At 52.8% G+C, this 20,461-nt stretch overlaps 1 protein-coding gene and 1 long non-coding RNA gene across 4 annotated transcripts in view; one reads left to right on the forward strand and one right to left on the reverse strand.

Annotated features, from left to right (window-relative positions):
* Positions 1-20,461, forward strand: part of ZFHX3 (zinc finger homeobox 3) — a 146,105-nt gene that overhangs the window by 19,810 nt on the left and 105,834 nt on the right. The window lies entirely within an intron of this gene.
* On the reverse strand, positions 12,848-13,641 carry LOC146760600 (uncharacterized). The gene is made up of 2 exons (XR_014947599.1): positions 13,405-13,641; positions 12,848-13,249 (listed from the first exon to the last, which is right to left on the reverse strand). It is a non-coding gene; the product is annotated as an uncharacterized LOC146760600 (long non-coding RNA).

Genomic DNA, 20,461 nt, shown 5'->3' on the forward strand with positions numbered 1-20,461 from the left:
AAAGGAGCCCCCAGACCCGCGGCTCCGCAGGGTGCCACGATCGGCTCCTGCGCCATCGGCACCAAGGAAAGGGAATCCCAGCCTTCCCCGGGGGATACAGGCCTGCAGCGTGCTGCCGTTCACTCCTCCAGAGCTCCTGCAGATGTCTGGACACACGTTTCTCCGCTTTTGTTTTTTCCCATTGATTCTATTCTTCTTAGTTTCACATACTTCCTCCCCGAGTTCCTTTCTTCTTGCTGTTTTTCATCTCCGTACCGGCAGTTGGAAGCAGCTTAACACTGTGAGCTTGTTTGGAAGTCAGGGGATCCGTGTTAGGGCTGACGCTGACTTTGGGCACAGCACCAAATGTTGCCTCAGCTGGAGTGTGCGGTGGGATAATTCTCAGTTCACATGCAGAGACTGTGAGTGGGGGTTCATTATGAAAAATCGTAGCATGTCTTAAATTCCCAAAGTATCGTTGCATTCTTACGTTTTGTCCTTTGTTTCTTTCTCCTGTCTTTATCTCTTTCCCCCCAGACAGTTCACAAGCTGTTATGCATTGCTCCCACTGCTTTCAAGTGGGTATGTAAATATCCTCCTGCCTGGAGCTGCGCTGCTCCAGCCATGGTTCCACAGCAGACCTCAGAGCAGGAGGCCCTTCCTCCTCTGGGCGCAGGAGAGTCAATTCGTGCTGCAGACCCACTTGTTTTCCCAGTGCTGTGCATGTTCTGGGTGCTGTGCGCTGTGCTGGTGACAGTGCCTGCTCACGATGGCTTCTTGCTCAGGAGGTCTGAGCCTCAACAAGGCCATGAGCAGGTACAGCAGGGTGCACCGCTGTGCCCTGTCTTGCTCCTCAGGACGGGCTCATTGGGAGCTGTACCAGTCCCTGCTCTGCTGTGTTGGATGTGTGCTGTGTGCCAGCAGTGTGGGCCCGGCCCCAGAGAGCACCCCAGTGCCTTGCACCCTGCTGCCCACCCACAGCGTGGTTTCTCAGCAGTGACTGTCTGAAGAGCTTTCTCCTTGGCTGCCACGTTCTGACCAGCCTTCTCCCTGCTTCCTCTTCCTGGAGGTTTGCACGGGATCCTGGCATTTCACCAGGTGTGTCTGCTGCCAGCACAGCCCTGCATGAGAAGCGCCCTTCATGGCAGGCCTGCTGTGCTGCCGTCTGAAGCTGCAGATGTTTAAGCAACAGCCACATTCTGAAGGTGCCCAGGGAAGTGCTCCCAACTTCATGCAGAGGAAGGCTCAGCCCCATGGGGCAGGACTCAGGGTTCCTGCAGAGCTCCTGGCTGTGCCCAAAGTTCCTGCGGGGTCCTGGTGCTGTTGGCAGTAGCACTGGGAGAGCCCTGAGCGGCTGCTTGCTCCCCAGTGTGTCACTGCATAGCATTGCTTTGCATCTCAGCAGGGACGCGTGCTGCCCGCAGCTGGGATCTCCTGTCTCACAGTGTGGCCTGTCTGCGTCCAGCAGGTGTGAGGCTGCTGCTGTTCCTTTGGCCATTCCTGTCACAGCCCCGTTGTGCTGCTGGGTGGGACATGGTGACCAGTGAGATGTGTTTGATGAGATTCTGTGAGAACCCTTGGCTGTGCCATGGAGATTGTGGGTTCTGTGGTTTCTCTGCTGCTGGCCTCCAGCACTGATAGGGCTGTCTGCTGTGCTCACCCTCTGTCAGAACTGCATTCAGGCCCCTTCTGGTGTGCCAGGGAAGGGGCAGCGTGGTGGCACGGCGCTGAGTGGCTGAGGCTGGGACCGCCCAGGCATGCAGTGCTTTGCAGAAGGCAGAGGGCACGGGCAGCGCCATCTCATGCTGTGCAGAGGGAGCTGTTCTGCAGAGCACAGTGAGCAGGTTGTGTGGCCCCAGCCACGATGGACGTACCACCAGGGTGAGAAGGAACCGGCTGAGGTGCTTGGGAGCAACACTCCTGTTTGCTGCAGGATTTGTTCTGTGCCTTTGGCTTTGGGCTCTGGTTTTCCCAGCTTCTGTAGGGGGCTGCCAGCATTGGATTTGAGGCCCCAAAGGGCAGAGGGGGCTCTGGATGGGTTTATTGGACACGTAGAAGCTCTGCGGCAATGGGCCCAGTAGATGGAGGGCGTGGTGGCAGTGGACAGAGGCACGATGGGTGGAACGCAGGGTGCCAGGCAGCTGGCAGCGCTTCTGGGGGCTGCTCGTGTCTCCTGGCCAACAAAGAGAGGACTGAGAGCGTGGTGGGACAGGTCATCACACAGGGAGCAGGGGATGGGCACATGAGGCCTCGTGGTGGAAGTGGCTGCTTTGGGTCCTGCAATGGAGGGGACAGATTCTGTACTTCCAGCAGTTTCGCTGTGTTGATTGTAAAAGGGTTTTGGTTTTGTTTCAATGTTCCTTCTTCCTCGTAGGAGCCTCTCGCACAGCAGAGGAAGAGAAACACTTTTAACAAAAATAGAGCATGTGTTTTCTTAAAATGAGATTGCTGTGGCATGTTTAGGACTTGAAACTGTGTGACTTTGAAGTTGACTTCATTTCACGCTGATGATATCCTTTTAACTGTCTTAAGTAAACAATACGGTTCAGCTCTGAGAAGTGTCTTGTAAGAGCCGCGCTGGGTTTCTAATTCTGACTGTTTCAAAGATTTTCGTTACAAATACGCTCTTCTTACCAGCAAACCTTCCTACTTAGAGAAGTTTGCATTGATTTATTATTATTTTTTCAAAGGATTTTCTTACACATTAGAATGCCCTGTGGACATTATTTTCAGTTCAGGAATGGTTTATTTTAGTTTGGCTTAATTGAATTGGAAGCAGTTACAGACTGTACCAAAGCTGGTTGATTCCAAACCAAAATAAGAGCGTCCACACGCCGGTTTACGCCACAGTGAGAAACCCAGGCGGTGTTTGCGTGTGTGAGTTTGTCGTATGCTGATGTACACAGAGACTTGGCAAGTAGATCTCGTGCAGGGCTTAGCGATGCCTTGTTGTGCACAGGACTGAGAGCAGGCAGAAGCAGGCAGCGTTACAGAGGCCATGGCTGCATCTGCTTGGAGCCAGTTACTGCTCAGAGCAGCTTTGCTTTGGATGCTTTCTTTTTCTTCTTGCTGGCACGGGGCTTTGATGCAGAGGCGTGGGGAAGTAGTTTAGGGAAGGGACCTGGGTTAGAAAAACTTTGCCAAAGGAGGAAAGAAAAAAAGAAAAAAAGGCAGTTTGGTTTGTGGCTGCAGACTGGAACTGCTGAAATCTGCAGCAGTGATTCTTCCACACTCAGCTGTGTGGGGTTTCCTGCCTCTCATCACGAGTTTCTCCTGCAGCTCTCACTTGGAGCCACGTGCAGCAGCAGGCTGAGCTGGGCTGTTCTGCACTAGTGCAGCACGCTGCCATGTGCCGCTGTCTGCTGCAGGTTTGGTGCCTGCCTGGTGCCTGCTGCTGCCTCCCCTGCCAGAGGCTGGCATGGCTGAGAGCTGCTTGGCCTGCGTCACTTCTGGTTTTGTCCCAACAATAAATAAATAAACAAAACCCTGGGCTTCCCTTCGGCTCTCTGCAGTAGCTGTGGTCAGCATCGCTGCAAAGGAGCCTCTGCCTGTTGTCCAGGCTGTGCCTGCCCTGCCTGTCTCCATGTCTTCTTCCTCTGCAGCCAGACTGACTTGGAGATGTGTAACAGCTGTTTATGAGGGTTGATAGTGATAGGACGAGGGGGAATGGTTTTAAATCGGGACAGGGGAGGTTTAGGTTGGATCTTAGGAGGAAGTTTTTCCCCCAGAGGGTGGTGACGCACTGGAACAGGTTGCCCAAGGAGGCTGTGGATGCCCCATCCCTGCAGGCATTCAAGGCCAGGCTGGATGTGGCTCTGGGCAGCCTGGGCTGCTGGTTGGTGACCCTGCACACAGCAATCATGAATCGTGAATGGTCATTGAGGTCCTTTTTAACCCAGGCCATTCTATGATTATATGATTCTATATGCTTAGTCTTCTGTAGAACTCCAATAGGCCCAGCTAGTTTTAAACCCTTCACTTTTCTATTTAGTGTTTTGTGCATTTAGAAAGCAATTTTTTGCTGCGGGTTTCCAAACTGATTCTGTTAGTATTTAGAAGCAGTGCTTCGCATCTCTACTAACGCTGTAATGCTCTGGAGTTTCAGTGTCTATAGTGGAGGGGTGACAGGGAGATGCACAGCTGCCGGTGAAGGCTGAGGGCTGCCTGTGCATGTGTCATGTTCTCCTCCCAGGCAGGTTGTGTTGGGGCTGGATGTTGCTCCTGAATGTCAGCTGTGTTGGCACACTGTTCTTGTTGTCTTTGTAAGTCAAGCGTGTTGAGGCTGTGCAGCACGATGCTGGCTCAGTCTGCACACACATCTGAAGGCCAGAGGTTGGCAGGGAGCTGCTGGAGGCATCTGCCCGCAGTGGTGGTGCTGTGCGGCTGCGTTGGGTTCTGACCAGCGCTGCAAGTCTTCGTTGGATGCTGTCAGTGCAGGACCCCTTCCTGCTGCCCATAGTAGCCAAGAGCTACTCCTGCTCTGACTCAAGACTCAACAAGTGAGAACATTTTGCTGGGTTTTTGAAGTATTTCAAGTGGGAATAAACCGGTGCATCCCCATCGTGTGGCCCCGCTTGTTGTGTGCAGTGCTTTGTCACGTCCTCCCCAGGCTGAGACTTGATTGTCCATGTAGGGTGTTACACTAATTTGCCTCCATCAGTTGCTATAGTGATTTAGCTACATCTGTACAACGTTCAGCTCAGTTTCGCATCACTTCAGCTTTGTCCTCCAACAGTAATGGATGTCTTTGTATAGCTGCCCATTTTCCTGGTCGTTAAAGAGCAATTCCTGTATAAAGCCATCAGATTCTGATTGTTACTACAGATTGAAGATTTCTTAGTGGTTTGTTCTGTACGAAGTCATTAGTGAAGAAAAACTTCATACCCCAGAGTGAAAATGTGAGCTTAACAACTGGCTTCCCAGCCCGGACAAATAAAACTCATTACACCTGCAAACACACTCAAGAGCCTGAACAAGGATAGTTTCCAAATCAGGTGGTGAAGGACATGAGACCAGGAGATGCTCTTAGCAGCTTTTGTGATTCCTTTGTGCTTAGGTGGAAAAGAAATCTAGTCTAGAATATCTCAACTTTCATACTCTTATAAAACCATTTAGGTATGCATTATCTGTTGTGGTGGAGAAGCCCGTCCTTTCTATCTTACTTGATTGTTCAAACTTGGCTGCTGTTTAGATGTGTCATGCTGCAGCCTCTCTCAGAAGCCAGGCATGCTCATTGACTGCTGATAAGAGGTAATGAATTTCTAAACACTGTTTTGCAAACGCCTGCCTGGGCATGGTTTAATGGATGCTTTCCATTTACCAAGGGGCTCCAGCTTCTGGCGGGGGCAGTCCCAGGGCAGTGGGCAGCCAGGGCTGTGCCTGAGCTCTGCTGGAGCTGGCAGCGCTCGGAGCTGGGGACGAGAAACTTGTGTTTCATAGAAGTCACTGTGGAAGGGATGTTGGGATCGTGCCAGGAAGAGTTTCCTGTTTAAAATTAGAAAGTGGATTTTTTTTATTTTTTTTAACTGAAGTCTCAATGTAAACTGGTAATTGCTTGAATTTTTGTTTGAATCCTAAGATGCCGGTCGGAGAGAGAAAAAACAGCAGAACCCCACAGTAGTGAAACTGCAGATTTGGGCTTTTTGTGGAAGGAAAAGTCGTGTGCTCCTTGTAATGCTGAGCCCTTTTCTCTGCGTAGCAGCCTCTTGGGCACTGAGAGCTTGGAGGCCCGCTCCGATGAAATGCATTGTGATAAAGCGAACCACTGCGGTGTTTGGAGGAGTGAACTCGTGGAGCTGTGACGTCCCTGGGGCTTGTCCTGCTTTTGGGCTGTTACTTTTTTTTTTGCTTTGGGTCCAGTTGTGGGATGTGTTCCTACAGCTCATGCCACCTTCTTCATCCTCCCTGGAGGAAGAACCTTGTGGTGTCGGGCTACCAAACCACCAGGTTCCCTCGTTGCCTGGTGTCTGCCTGCCTGGGCCTGGTGCACAGCTGGGCTGCGGGCAGCAGCCGTCCCCACAGCGCTGCTCTGATACTGCATGGAGCACAGCTGCCCCGTGGGGAGCACAGCTGCCGCGGGGACATCAGCACCTTTGGACTTCTCTTCCAGCTGTTGTGTTGCTGCTAAGTGAGGCCTAGGAATTTATCCCGTTTCTTTGTTGTTCTGCTTTGTGTTTCTGTGAGTGTGGTTGTATTTTGTTTTTTCAGTAGGGGCAGAGGATTGATCCCCGTGGCTTCTGTTGGTGCTGGTAAGGGCAGTGCTGGCAGAGATAAGGCCGCTGTCCGCTGCCATCCTGGAGCTGGCAGCTGGCCTCCATCCGACCCACCCACTCTGGCCAGGCTGGATTTGTGTATGTTAATGGCCCTGGCTTGTTCTAGCTTGTTTATAATGATTTGTGGCGGCATTTATATGCAAATACTAACAACTTGCTGCTGAGTTAATTAGCGTTTTTTTCTCATTGCTTCCTCCAGCTTTAGCAAAAGGTCTCTATTCTCCCCAATTCAGGCATCTGACCTGCCCACCCCCTGCAGCAGCACTGCCTGCATGCAGGCACCGGGCCTGTCCCTGCTGCACAGGCAGTGCCTGGAGCCATGTGTGTTCCTGCCATGCCATGCTGTGCCACAATGCTGTGCCACAATGCTGTGCCACAGTACTGTGCCACTGGCTCTGCTCTGGTGCAGTGGGCCCAGCCCTGGCCCCACGGGCTGCTCCCCATGGTTGGCTGCTCCCCATGGTTGGCTGCTCCCCATGGTTGGCTGCCATGTGCTGGCAGGGTGCTGTGAGCACGGTGCTGCCGGGCCCAGGCTGCTGCAGCTTTGCAGATGAGGAAAACAGACCCAAGCTCCTGTCCTGGACTGGTGATGTTTGCTTTCTAACATGGAGGAGGGGAGCGTTTGCTGCGAGGGGATGAATGGTTCTCCCAGACGAGAGGCTCCAGAGGCTCTGATGACGTGGGCACGACAAGGGGTGGAATTTGATGGCCTTTGACATCAGCTTGGAGTTTGGATTTTGCTTTTGGGGAGGGAAAGGCATTTCCTCTTCTTGGGAGCAGCGTGTCTGTGTACCAGCTTGGACGTGAGGATTTTGCTCCTTTTAATCTTCCATTCCCTCCCATTTCTTGTGGTCTGTGCGTGTATTTGCTTCTGCTGGGGTTGAGTCGCGTGCCGGTGAGCTGCTGCCGTGCTCAGCACCAGGGCTGGGGGCTGAGCCGTGTCTCAGAGCTCCCACTGAGGAACGTGGGGCTGCCCTGTCCTCATTCCTGCCTTCAGGCCAAGCCACCTTCTCACCCACTGAGTCAGTGAGACTGTGGAAGAGTGAATTAATGGTGCAGTGGAGTAAGCAGAGAAGCACTGGATCCAACAATAAGAGAAAAATGTACCTAAGTGTGCGTGGTGCTCCAGGCCTTACAGGAAAGCTGCTGGAAGCAGTGGGTTGCTGCTCAAGGGACTTTTACTAGAGACTGAAACCCTGATTGCTATTTGCACCATCACCTTATGACTACCAAATGAAGAGGGGTTGGCAGTGTATTTTACCTTGGCTTTCTGCTCTAATGCCCTTCTGCATTGAAGCACCTCTTCTTACAACCAGTGGTTCATCATTGGTTGGATTCTAGACCCAGAAGACGTTTTTCCCCTGCCCTTACTTTTACTTTTTCATTTCATATCCTGCAAGACAAAGGGACGTGGAGTTGTAGCCCTGTCCTGCTGCCATGCTGAATAACATGGTTTTGATTAATCCAGGGGGAGAAAAGTCAGTTTCTCATAGCAACCTCGATGATTAAAGCTCTAGGAGAGGCAATTATTCCTGGTGTACGAAGCCCTCCTACCACACTTGTCACGGGTGGTTTTTTAAAGCTGTGGCAAGCCACTGCTTCTTTTCATAGCAGCACTCGTGGAGGCTTTGACTGACAGATGCCTTCTCCCTACCCCTCTTCCTTGCCTTCTCTGTGCAGCGTGCTCTCTTCCTACCAACAGAGCAGTGCAGGTATCGCTGGTGTCCACTCCAGGATGGGGGCAAACTGTGCTGGCATGGCTCAAGGAAAGGCAGGGCAGTGCTTGGTTTTGTGCTGTGTCCTCGGGCAGTGTGGGCTATTGGTGCCTGGTGGTGCTTTGCCAGCTGTGCTGTGCCATGCTGCTGTCCTGACCTCAGGGCTCTGCAGTGCTGGAGCTCATCCTGCGGTCCAGCTCAGAGGTGTGTTCCCTGGAAAGTTCAGACAAGTTTTGTCGCTCAGCATTTGTAATGCACGGTGCATGTGTGTACTTCCAGAACGCGCTGACGTTACCCTGCTCTTCTCCCCCTGTCTGGCATTTCCATGGGTTTCCTTTCTTTGCATCCTTCCCTTCTGGCTGATCTGCTGCTGGTGAGCCCAGGGGGTTGGTGTGAGGGTGGGTTGGGGCTGGCAGCAGCCTGAGGCGGTGCAGTGTGCCGGGCAGCCTCACCCATCACAGAGCTGGGGCTGGAAGCTCTGGGTGTTGCCGTGGCTTGCAGTATCCTGGCTTAATTGCGGCTGTGGGGCCTGTGTCCAAGGTCCCATTTCTGCACCTGAGAGGTTTTCCTCAGCTCTGTTTTCTGCCGGGCGCTGCCCACACTCAGCTGGGGCAGCCCGGCCGAGTCGCCGTTACGCTCCGGGTGGGGTTTCTCACCGGCCTTGCTGCTCCTTGCGGTGGGGGTCCGGGTCCTCTGCAGCACAGTGGGCCTGGCGCCTGGACCCTGCTGGGGCTGCCGGGCTCCATCTGCCTGACCCTGGGTGAAAAGTTCAAATCTGCATTTAAATAGAGGAGGGCCATTAAGCAGTTGGGACAGTCTCCAATCAAGTTGAAACTTTATTTGCAGCTGAACTGGTCTCTTGCGGGATGCTGCTTTCCAGGGCAGCCCAACTTGTGCTCTGCTCTTTCCATGATGGTGGAGATGTGGCTGAGGCTCTGTCCTGTGGGTGCAGTGTAAAGCTGGCAGTTGGCCGGGGGGCTCCCAGGCAGCAGGACCTGGGCATCGTCCTGGAGAATGGATGCTCCAGACGGCTGAGGCCTGTGGGACTGCAAGGACAGCCCCCATCCTTGCTCCATGTTCACAGGTGTGCTGTGCCATGGCTGGATGTGGCTGAGAGGAGACTCGTGATTCCAGGGTGGTGCTGGTTTTGGGGCATGGGACAGCAGCGAGCTGTGCGTGGGGCCCAGAGCAGCGCCTGGTGTCAGGGTTTGTTCATGGTAACACTGAACAAATGCAAACAGTTCCACTGCTCTCCTCCTGGCATCAGGTTGCCCTGGTTAAAGACCAAGTGTAGCTGTGAATGGGATAAAGGAGGCCCTCAGGGGGGCTCGTTCTGATGCTAAACAACCTGGTCTGTAACTTGCCAGGAGCCGGGCTGCCCTGCAGGGCTGGCTGCGTGACCCTGTCCCAGGAAGCACCTGGGGCACAGGAGGGAGTGGGGGGTCTCACCCTGTGTTCCCTCAGCGTGGGGGTGGGCTGGGACTCACTGCTCCCCTGGTGACAGAGCTGGGGGTTCCTTTGGGTTGGTTTCTGAGGGCGGTGCGCTGCCTTGGAGGCTGGGATGGGCTCGTGCCCTGCCTGGCTGTGGTGGCTGCACGGGTGTGTGGGGGATGCAGAGGTGCAGAGCGGATGGAGGTGTGCTGGCTTTCCTCCGGCTCTGCAGCAGAGCAGCCCAGCTCAGCCATGCTCCTGCTGAGGCAGACTGGGCATAAGTGGGGTAAAGGAATGAGCCCTGTATGTCGAGTTCTTCTGAAGTAGGGAAGCCAGGTTTGGGTGTACACCTGCCCTCTCCTCATTTTCTGTGCAAGTGTGGAAGGAGTGATTCTTCCGAAATCCCTGTGAGCGGATTCTCAGTGCAGGAGGGAGTCCCATAAGGTTCCTTCTATGGGAAATGGAGTTCGGCCTGGCTGCGGTCGGCAGGTCCGAATGTAGGACTTTTGTGGTGCAGAGTGCCAGTTTTCCATGTTCCATTGGGGCTGCTGGGGCTGCTCGTGTCGTAGTGGTGTGTGCAGTGCAAAGGTCTGAGGTGAGGAACGGCTTGAAAAGGCTGCGTGGCATGTGGGGAGGCAAGTTAGCTCTTAATCATATCATATATTAGCCTCCTTTGCAGCAGATACATCTGCTGTAAAATGCTTAGCGCTAAGAGCCTGATTGGGCAGCCCATGCTAAGTGTTCAAACTCCCGCTGCCTTTTTTCTTCAAACAATATCTTCTGGCTTCCAGATTTCTGATAAATTGATAAGAGGAATTGCGTGAGTCAATAGAGTTGTAGACACTTTGCCAATATAACCCTAGCGCTATTGATCTGCCAGTAAATTAAAGTCTTACTTAGAGGCTGCCGATATTTCTAATCTCCTGCCTCACCAATTACAGGCTCCCAGCTACCTGCCGCCGGGGGCTGCGGCGGCACGGGGGGCTGCGCTTCGTGCCCGGGGCGGAGCCGCAGCGGTGCCGCGGGGTCACGGCGACCCCACGCCGGGCATCGCCACCCCCGGGATCCCCCCGTGTCCTCCCGCTCCCCGGGACGGCCCCGGCGCGGATGGAGCCGAGGGATCCGCCGGGAGCGATGGCTTCGGGGGGGGGAAGGCGTGCGGGAGAGCGGCCTGTCCTGCAGCTCCTGCCCGGTCCTTGTCCCTCGGCCGTGTCCTCTTGGTGCTGTTTGAAGTCGGGGACAACAATGGCAGCTTTCAGATGTCCGGAGACCAACAATGGCATCACAGAGCTCCCCGCCGGGGCTCCCACTTTCGGCGATGATGGTTGCGGCAGATCGTTCGCCTGATAAGCCCCTTTCAAGTCTCATTTACGTTTGAAAGTCCGTAGTTAGCTTTGGGAAGAAATCTCCAGATAAATGCTGTGTTCTTTCTAATACCCCAGAGCGAAAATCAATGGGAGGGATAATTCCTTCCCTTGTCCTACACAGACTTTCATGTGTTTCTACCTCCAGCGGCACCTTTTAAATAATAAAAGAAGCAGCGCTGCCTTTTGGGGCACAGCCCCGCTCCGGCCGCAGCATCCCCGTAGGACGGGAAGGTGCTCAGCGCTGCGGGGCTGCAGAGCGGGGGGGATGCGGACCCACGGTGCTGCTGCTCCGTTTAGGGGCCGCTTTGCTCCGTGCCTTGCCCTCTGCTCGCCCTGCATTGCCGGCTTCGTGGCTCACTCGCTTTCTGGCAGCGCGGCGATGGGGACCAGTAGGTGATGCTGGGTGAGACGGTCCCTTGGAACAGCTTCTGTTTAAGAGTCGTGTCCTCCAGAAATGAAGTTCCTTTGCTGGCCCCTCTGTGCCAGCTGTGTTGAATTGTGTTTTCCTGATGTTGTGAAGTTATCGCAGAGGATGTACATTAAGAATTGTAACTGTTCCAAACACTGCTGTTTTGGCAGGGATCTGCTGAGTCTCATGATCTGTCCGTAGCAGAGGGGAGATGCTGAGCTGTGGGATATATTTACACCAAAGGCTTTTTTATTTATTTATTTTTTTCCCTGTGGAGGAAACATCTGAGCGGTTGGACCAGCTGAATTCTTTCTTTAAATTTCTGGTGCCTTGGCACAAGACGAGCAGCGGCTGTGAAGCACGAGTCCCAGGCTGTGAGGCACGAGGCTGCCTCCCCTGGTTTGAAGAGATGATTGAATTACTGGAGTGGTGGCAGTGGGAAAGCTGCAGAAAATCTTTGGTATTGAGCAGAACCTCAACTGAAAGTTGCTCGAGGGTTACAGCTGACTGACTGTGCTTTGTTATTTGACGCACTTGAATCCTGCTCGCCCTGATGATGGCGGTGCCCTGGGTTGGGGCTGATACTGGGATTCTCTGCTGTTTAGGGCATTGAACGCTTACCTCAGTGGGTGCTGATCTCTGTCCTGGAGGTGCAGGGAGGGCCACACAGGAGCCAGTGCTGTGCAGGGTGCCAAGGCTGGCTCTGGCCCTTGGGATGTGTTCCTACCTGAACCCCATTGCACAGCAGCTGGTTGGTCCTCGCTCATTGTAAGCGGTGCCAGTAATGGGCTGGTAATTCAGCTGGTTTTTCTGCGTGTTTCTGTTGATGAAGGTTGGGTGCTGCCTTCTGCACCTCTCCGTGAAGCAGAGGAGTAACCCGGGATGACTTCTGTTGCAAATATTATGTGGCACCGGAATGAAGAACGTTCATTAGCAGCATCTTGGTGTTTATCAGGGTTTGCTTTTAGGATCAGCGTCCGCCAAAGCATTTTTCTGGCTGGTCTGTGGTGATTTCAGCTGTTGAAGTAACAGAGTGTGATTCAGCGGTTGCCCCTGATCTGCTGCTTTGAGTCCTGAACTGTTTGGTGCTGTGTGTGGGAACTTAACGACTGAGCAGGAGTATTAACAGGTCACGGTCCAAAACCCCTAATCCAGATGTCTCTTGACTTGCAGGAAATCTAAGTTTGGGATTTCTGTGCTCTCTGTCCAGGCTGGTAATGTGGGCAGCATTCCAATTTATTTCTGTGGATCGGAGAAGGGTGTAATTTACTATTTTAAGAAGCACGTGGTTGGAAAGACCTTTAATTAAAAAAAAGAAAGTTCAGTGCGTGTCTGAATATGTAAGAATCACCAGACCGGATCAGAACAGTAATTTGTGTTAATTTGACCTGTGCAAAATAGATGTTTCTTCCTAATTTTCTTTTCTGACCTGTCTGTGTAGCAGCACATTTATAGAGCCCCAGAAATAAAGGCCTAGAGCAGGACTCTGGCAGCAGCAGAGCAGTGCTTTTGCCCACAGTGCAGCTGCGTGTCCTTCTGTCCCAGCTGCCGCTGCTTCTTCACATGCCCCAACTCCTGACCTGAAACCTGCATCAGTACGTGATGGTTGGGTTTTTGGGGGGTGCTGGTGAGTAAAATAGGTCATGGCTTATTGGAAAACACATTACTCAGTCATTTCTTTTCCAGAGCTTTACTCGAGCAGTTATCCACAAAAACAGAAAGGTTCATGTCACCTTCAGAGCAAACCTTGGAGCGTGTCACCGCGTCTCACCCCCCATCTGCCTGTGCCATCTCTTGCATTTGGTGATGGCTGCTGGCAGCGCATCCTGCACGCGGTGGCGTTGCTTTGATTTGGGTGCTGTGGGGTGAGGGCAGCTGATGTACTTCTTACCACTCGCTGCATTTAAATACCTCTGTCTTCTTCTGCTCCATCTCTTTGCTTTCTGCTCACCCTCTCGGGGTTCCCAGTCTCCCACCACTCGTGGTGGTGGCTCAGTGGTCCCTTTGCTGTCCCAAGCAGCTCCAGCTGTGTGGGGTTTTCATTGGTTTGCCCCCATTGAGGCACAGACTTTTCCCCTGGAAGAATAAAACCCAAAAGTGCGCATCAGTAGCTCGTAGGCGTTTGTGAGTTACCTTGCAGAAACATGCTGTACATGCCCCCACGCTGCGGGGGTCTCTGAGGATCCTCTCTGCCCATCACTGCACACAGCTGATGTAATTGTTCCACTTACAGACTTTGCCTCCTGACTGTCAGGCCATTCTCCAGGAACTGCTTGTGTGTGTGCAGCAAATCACCGGGCCTGGTGCAGGCCTGTGGTAAAGGCTGTGCTGCCATGCAGGGCTAAAGGCAGGAGCAGCACCTTCTGTGAGGGCACGGTGCTCCCTTGGGTGCTGGCTGAGGTCTGCACTGCAGGCCCTGGGGCTGCGGTAGCTGTGGGGTTTGCTGTGCACGTGGTGCCTCATCCCGCAGGTTGGCCGGGCTGGCACTGCCGTAAAATACTGTCCCTGGTGGAGGGGCAGTGTGAGCTGTAAAGAGTGCAAGATGCCCAGCAGTGTATTAAACACTAGTTGAGTACAGGAGGGCAGCATATCACAGGAGAGAGATAAGCAAAGTTCTCTGATTGTGGATCAATAAAGGTTAGTGACATCATATCTCAAAGTGAGAGAACCTGCTTTCTGCAGAGCCATTTATCAGATCGCCGGCTGGAGCAGCATTAACCTTTTCCTCTCCAGAAATCTGCTCCCCATCTGGCTGCAGATGCACAGCCTTCCTGCCAGCAGCACAAGCTCCAGCTGCAGGGTGCTGTGACTCGGAGCTCACTGCTGTGCTGGTGCTCTGCAGGGCTGGTGAGCAGAAGATGCTCCTCACAGGGACGTGGGGAATCGTTTGGGTTCAAGGTGTGGCAGTGTGCCGGGCACCTCAGGCTGTGCTGCAGAGCAGGAAGGCACACTTGGATTAACCCAGTTCTTACAGCAGTGCTGGTGGTGAAGTCCCTGGGGTGGTCCCCAGGAGGGGCTGTGCTTTGTGTTGGCTTTCCTCACCGCCAGTTCTGCTGGGTTCGCTGTTAATGTAACCAAAATGGATTAAAGCTAAAGCGAATGTATCTGTCCATTCTGCAGGCCCCTCTCTTTGCTGTTTGCTGTGGGGCACCAGCTTTCCACATGAATGCAACTTCTGAATGTGGAGAACGCAGGGCCGCGTGCCTGCACCAGCCGCGCTGTGAGCACTGAGCACTGCGCATGCTGCTGCCCAGGCCTTGCCTGCCATTGTGTTCTGTGTGTCACAGGGCTCTGTGTGCCATTGTGTTCTGCGTGCCATTGGGCTCTGCGTGCCATTGGGTTCTGCGTGCCATTGGGTTCTGTGTGTCATTGGGCTCTGTGTGCCATTGGGCTCTGCGTTCCATTGGGTTCTGCATGCCATTGGGTTCTGCGTGCTGATGCTCCCCACAGCTCCTGGGCCGTTGGCATAGGCAGGGAGGGCCCCTCTGCAGGCATTTCTCCTGCTTTTCATTTCCTGCTCTCATCTTTGTGTTGTTGGTTTCCGAAGTGAGCACTGTTGTTTCTGCTATTTAGTTAAAGGTGATCTGCATTGCTGAACTAATCGGGAAGGTTGTAATAGGTTAACCAAGAAGCACGCGGTACAGGCAGTTAACATCTCTTCCATGTTCTTGACATACATGTATTTAACTTGGCCTGACATCTTTCATGTATTTTCCTCTATCTCTGTCTCTTCTCCATACCCAAATAACTGGTGATTTTTAGTACTGTGGCTCAAAGTGATGTGAAGGCTCTTGTCCCCCAGCAAAAGGGTTGGGATGTCCCCACTCAGGGCAGTGGCTGCTCATGGCAGACTGTTCTGAGAGCTTCCTGGGGAACCTGCAGGGCCCTGGGTGTTACTTAGATCTTTAATGCATCTGTTACAGGGATAATGCACGTTTTGTGGTGTGGCTGCAGCTATGGGAGAGCCCGAGGGGTTTCTCTGGGTGAAGGCATCCAAAGGACTCGCAGCATCGTGTCCCTCACGTGGTGTCTCTGCCAGCAGAGGAGCGTTACTGTGCCCCTCAGGTGGGAGCTGGATGTCGGGATTTCCGTGGTGGGGGAGCAGGTCTCTGGCTTTCAGTGGATGAAAGGAGAGGGTTCTGCCTGGAGGAATCTATGGGCTTAGTTTAGAGATAAGATAGTGAGGAAGGATGACAGGTGGAGGGTAAGGGGCAAGAGGAGAGTTAATTCCCTGAATGAACTTCTGTTGTCTGGCAAGGAAATACCAATTTTTCAGAATCTACAGAGATTTGAGTTGTAAAGACTTTCTGATTACCTTTCATCCTGTTTCCATTGGTGACTTCTCATTGGAACAAGAGCCCCTTCTCTGTGATCTCGGCTGCGCTCTGGGCAGCAGCTGGGGCCGTGAGCTGCGCATCCTCGTGGGCCGGGGGAGACGCTTATGGCTCAGCCTGTGCTAATGGGCTGATGTCCAAGTGGAAAGTGTATTTTCAATGAGGAAGTGCTGAGATATTAGCGGAGCCTGGATTACTCTGTGATTGTGCTGTCAATACTGCTGTATTGAGTCGGAGAGAGCCTGCACAACACAGGGAAACACTTAGCTCACTACTGCTGCTTATTGAGAAGCCAATAGCAATTTACTTGCTGACACTTGACATCGAATCCATTCCCAGAGGTGCAGCTCCTGCTAAGCCACTGTTGGGCTCTCCTTAACACCTGCTCCTTCCCCGGCTGCAGAGATGCAGGTGTGAGGGAATGAGTGATGCTGGTGCTCCCAGCACACCCAGCGGTGGGGAGAGAAGAACCCGATCGTGCCTCGCTCTGCTTTGCTGGCAGGTACAGACCTTCCTGTGGAGCAGTGGGAAACTATTACTTTGGGAAGCTGGTGGAATTAACTCTGTGCAAAAGCACTTCATTTTCTTGCACATATTCGGTGAAGAAGAGAGAACGTGGGTATCGTGGTCCTTCTGTTCCACATCCTGAAAACCTGAAGCATGTGAGGCCTTTAGGATGGATTCTTCTTGTTTTGCTTCTCTCTTTTTGGGACTGGCACATCCATTTGGCTGTGATGGCCCTTCTTGCATCCTCCCACAATTGTTTGCTGCCAAATACTGTTCAGGAAAATAATTTCCAGGATAACTTTCTGAAGAGCCAACTCCCTTCAATGGAGAATAACATGCAGAGGAGAAAGCAAGGGATGCAAACAGAGCTGGAGCATCGATACACGACAGCTTGAAAGGGAATGGGGAGAAGCAGGTGCTGCTTCGTGGGGGTGTTCAGCCCCAGGGCTGTGGCTGCTCCTGTTCTGCTGGGCCCTTTCTGAGGGCAGAAGTCATAAGGGGGGGGTTGTTCAGGCACTGATGTTGGCACTGCAACTCTCAGTTCTCTGACTGTGGCTCTTGCTGCTCAGATGTGCTTCCTGGCAAACAATTCTGCCCATTCCAGAAAGATAAAGCAACATTCCTCCTGTCCCGCCGTGGCATTGCCCTTTGGTGCACCATTCCCTTTGTATTCCATTTGTTTGCCCAAACCTTCTGGGAGAAGAAAACCTGTGTCCTACATAGAGCAGGCAACAAAGCAACCCTGATGCCTGAGGAAGGCACTCAGAGCTATGATTTCCATTTTGTAGAAGCAAAATTTAGGTCATATTGCAGGTCATGTTTTAAATATACTCAGCAGCATGCAGTGCAGTGTGCGTGGTCACTTGGGGCTGCTGGGGCTGCTCCTGAGGGCTCAGAACTGCCTGCACAGCGCAGGGCCCTCACTGCACTGGGTTGGGTTGGGGCAGCCTGCAGGGCACAGTGCAGTGTGGCGGGTTGAGGACAGGGCTCAGGTGGGCAGTGCCGGTCGGGTGGGCTCTGTGCGTTGCTCTGCACCCACACTGCACATGGTGAATCACATCACTCTGCCAGCTGCTGCTCAGGCATTGACCTGCTGCCTGATCTGTGCACGCTGCCCTGCAGCTGAGCCGTGCTGCCCCTCACACCTGCGTGGCCCAGCCACATTGCAGTGTCCTGCAGCAAGTGCCCATCCTGGGGACTGGGGGAACAGCAAGGGAGTCCTCGGGACCTCCTGAGCAGCAGTAGAGCACTCCAGCAGTGCTCCCTTCCTTCATCAGCGTGAATCAGTGAGGAGAATGTAGAGGAGACAACAAACATCAGATGCCCTCTGCATGGCAGCGGAGGGGTGAAGGAGCAGGAGCGCTGTGGGATGCTGCACAGCCACAGGAGGTGTGGTGCTGCAGTGTGTGCTTCTGCAGAGGCCCCTGTTGCTTGTTGTATTTTGTTCTAGTCTGTTGCTAATCTTGTTCAGCAGTTGCTCCTCTTAATTATTGAAGTACTTTTACAGAGATGTAACAGATTAATCCTTTTAGTTCTGGCTGCTGCCAGAAGAAATTGCGGCCATTATTCTCATGTTGCAGTAGGAGAAGTTGGAGCCAGAAGGAGCGGAGCTGGACCTGAAGGGCCGTGGTCGTGTGTGTGCTGTGTGGGACAGAGCCAGGGGCCGATGGCAGCTCCCTGCAAGTGGAGCACAGCCCTCTGTCTGCAATGGAGAGCAGCGCTGAGCGGGCCGTTATCTGGTCCTTGCCTCGCTGGAACACAAATATTAACTGACAAACAGTTGCGTAATAAACAACACAATCACTTATCTCCCAGCAAAAGAAATAAACAAGGGAAAGTAGGAAAGTTAACGTATAAACCAATGAACTGGTGTTGCAGTTGTGGTAGTGTGGCCTGAGCCCTGCGCCATGGCTGCCACACTGACATCACCCAGCAGCTCAGCTTAGAGAAAGCAGAGAAGTAGTTCCTGGTCAGTTCTATGGGGCGTTACACCGTGGTTGCTGTTTGGGGCTCACACTGTGCCCAGTGCTGCACGTCCCCTCACTGCGTGCTTTCCTCTGAACACTCTTTAACCCTGGGCTGCTGTGTCCATGGGAGCTGGGAGCTTTGCTGGAGCAGAAGCATTCAGGGCTGAAGGCTGCTCTGTCAATGAAAGGTACCTTGAGTGGAAATGTAAATCTGCCAGAACAGATCTCCTGTGTATTTCGGGTTGCCTGAGTTACCTGTTCTTGGAAGCACTAACGCTGGGTCATTAAGACTCCCTCCTTCCACTGCTGGAGCAGGCGTTTGTCTCTAAATATTGATGCAGTGACTTCCTTGCTCGGACGTGGCTTGCAGCCGTGCTGCTTCCACTGGAGGAGTTCCTGACCTGCCTCCTCACTGTGCACAGTCTCCTGCACACATGTGCACACCTGCACACAGCTGCTCCCAGGCAGCGCGGGGCTCAGTCACCTCATGCAGCTCGGGCACAGCACATGGCTGTATGGCTGTGTGCTCCAGTGCTGCAGCCGCCCCTGTGCCGTGCTGCAGGCTGCCCGCTGCACCTGCTGCAGCTGAAGCTGTTTCTGCTGCGATGTGGCCACAGCTGTGCAGGCAATTCCAGCACAGGTCCTGCAGTGGCCTTAACGTGCTGCTCTGTTTAGGAACACCCGGATCAGTATCCTGAGATCACTTTTTGCCTTTTTCAGAGCTGTGCTGCGTTGCTGGTTCTGCCGTCATGCCAAGCACAATAGTCTGTCTCCACATCTGTAGTTCCTTACTGGTAAACCCTGAGTTTAGTGCAGAAATTCCTATTTTTCATATTACACTCCTGAGTTTAGATCCTTTTTTGGTGTTCTGGTCCCCAGATCACAACTCTTGTGTGTAATGTTTTGGTCTTCTGCTGTGTTGGTTGTGTTCCCATGTGTCAGCAGATCCCATTCTGCCATTAAGGTTAGTGTTTGTAGAGGTCCTCTGGTGGTGCTCATTACTTCCCTATGTGCAAACTCACAGAGCCTCCTCCAGCCCTGGCTGCGCTGCTGGTGTGTGCTGTGCATGGTGTGAGCAGCAGGAGGGGCAGGGTCTGCTCCTGCACCCAAATACCCAGCTAAGCCAGAAACCCCCAGCAGCCTCAGGTGTGCCTGCATTCTGTGGGTACCGTGCATCACAGGATGCAAGATACTGACACGCTGATTTGTTTTTTTCAACAATGGTTGTCCTTGGGGGGAAAAAAGTAGTCATGCGTTGTTAGTTTTCATCTTCCTTCTCATTCCCACTTTGTGGTCTGTTAAAATTCAATTTTAATTGAATTTCTTGTTCCCAGCTGTATTTTTCAATGCTACTCTATGCTGTTTCTACCAGAGATATTTTAAAGTAGGTTGGAGAATCATCCATAGAATTATCTGTTGCAAAATATGGTCCACATCAGGAGAGAAATTAGGTAATGGACTTCAGGAAATGTTGTTGGTAAAACATCTTAAACTTAATAGCATCCTTTTAGGAGTTATGGGTAAGGAAAAGATTCAGTCGAGGCCTGAGGAGATGGTGCATTGTGTGATATGGAGACCCAGAATGGCTGTCCCAGATTGCAGAGACCCAGGAAAGAAATTTGCGTCATCCGAGGCAGCACCCGATGCTGCTGTCACGGGTTGGACTGGTTCCAAAGACTCGAATGCTGTTTTTATGTCCCCTTGGAGCTGGAAGATCAAATGCAAAGCTGGCTGGGCTCCAGGTGACTCTTGCTATGATTTGGCTCTTGGTTTCACTGAAAAGGAAGGACTTGAATCAAGCTGAGGATGGACAGAAGGACACTGGGGCAGGGTGATCAGGATGGTTCTGCTGGTCTGTGTGTCAGCAGCAGGTTACCACCGTGCAAGCAGAGGATGTGCAGGGTTCGGCTTTCCTGGAGACATTGTTCCCAGGCAGGCAGCACACTGCTGTTAGCAGAGCACCTCGAGGGAAGAAGCTCAGCAGAGAGGGATGTTGTGCAGTTTTGGTGCTGGAGGCTTGTGTTCAATTTCACTGATGTTTGTGTAGACTTGAGTAAACCACTGGCCTTTGCTTACTGCATTTCTCCAGAGTGGAGAGCTCCTGCTTTAGGAGGGCGCACAGTGACACTGCAGTGCTGCGTTCAGAGCTGCCCGGGGCTGTTTGCTGACATGTGTGGCCTGTGCTGAAGGTGGGGAGAGCACCCGCTGCTCCGTTGTTACACCTGTGGTCTGCTCAGCTGTTCACCTCCTGCAGTGGAAAGTGCAGGAACACGCTGCCTGGAGAAGTGCTGAGCTCAGGAAGTGACCCATGAAGGGATCTTTAGTAGAAATATTCAATACAGAAAAAGTAAGTTTGGTTGGTTTGTTTTCTAAGCAGACAGAGGACGTCATTATCCCTGTAAGTGGTACTTTCTGCAGAGTAGGAATGATGCTGCTAAGGTAAAAGATGAGCGCTGCCATTTGTTGTGCCATCTAATAGT

The sequence above is a fragment of the Coturnix japonica genome, chromosome 6 (genome assembly GCF_054131305.1).
Source record: "Coturnix japonica strain WE chromosome 6, WE-NBRP24, whole genome shotgun sequence".
Taxonomy (NCBI): domain Eukaryota; kingdom Metazoa; phylum Chordata; class Aves; order Galliformes; family Phasianidae; genus Coturnix; species Coturnix japonica.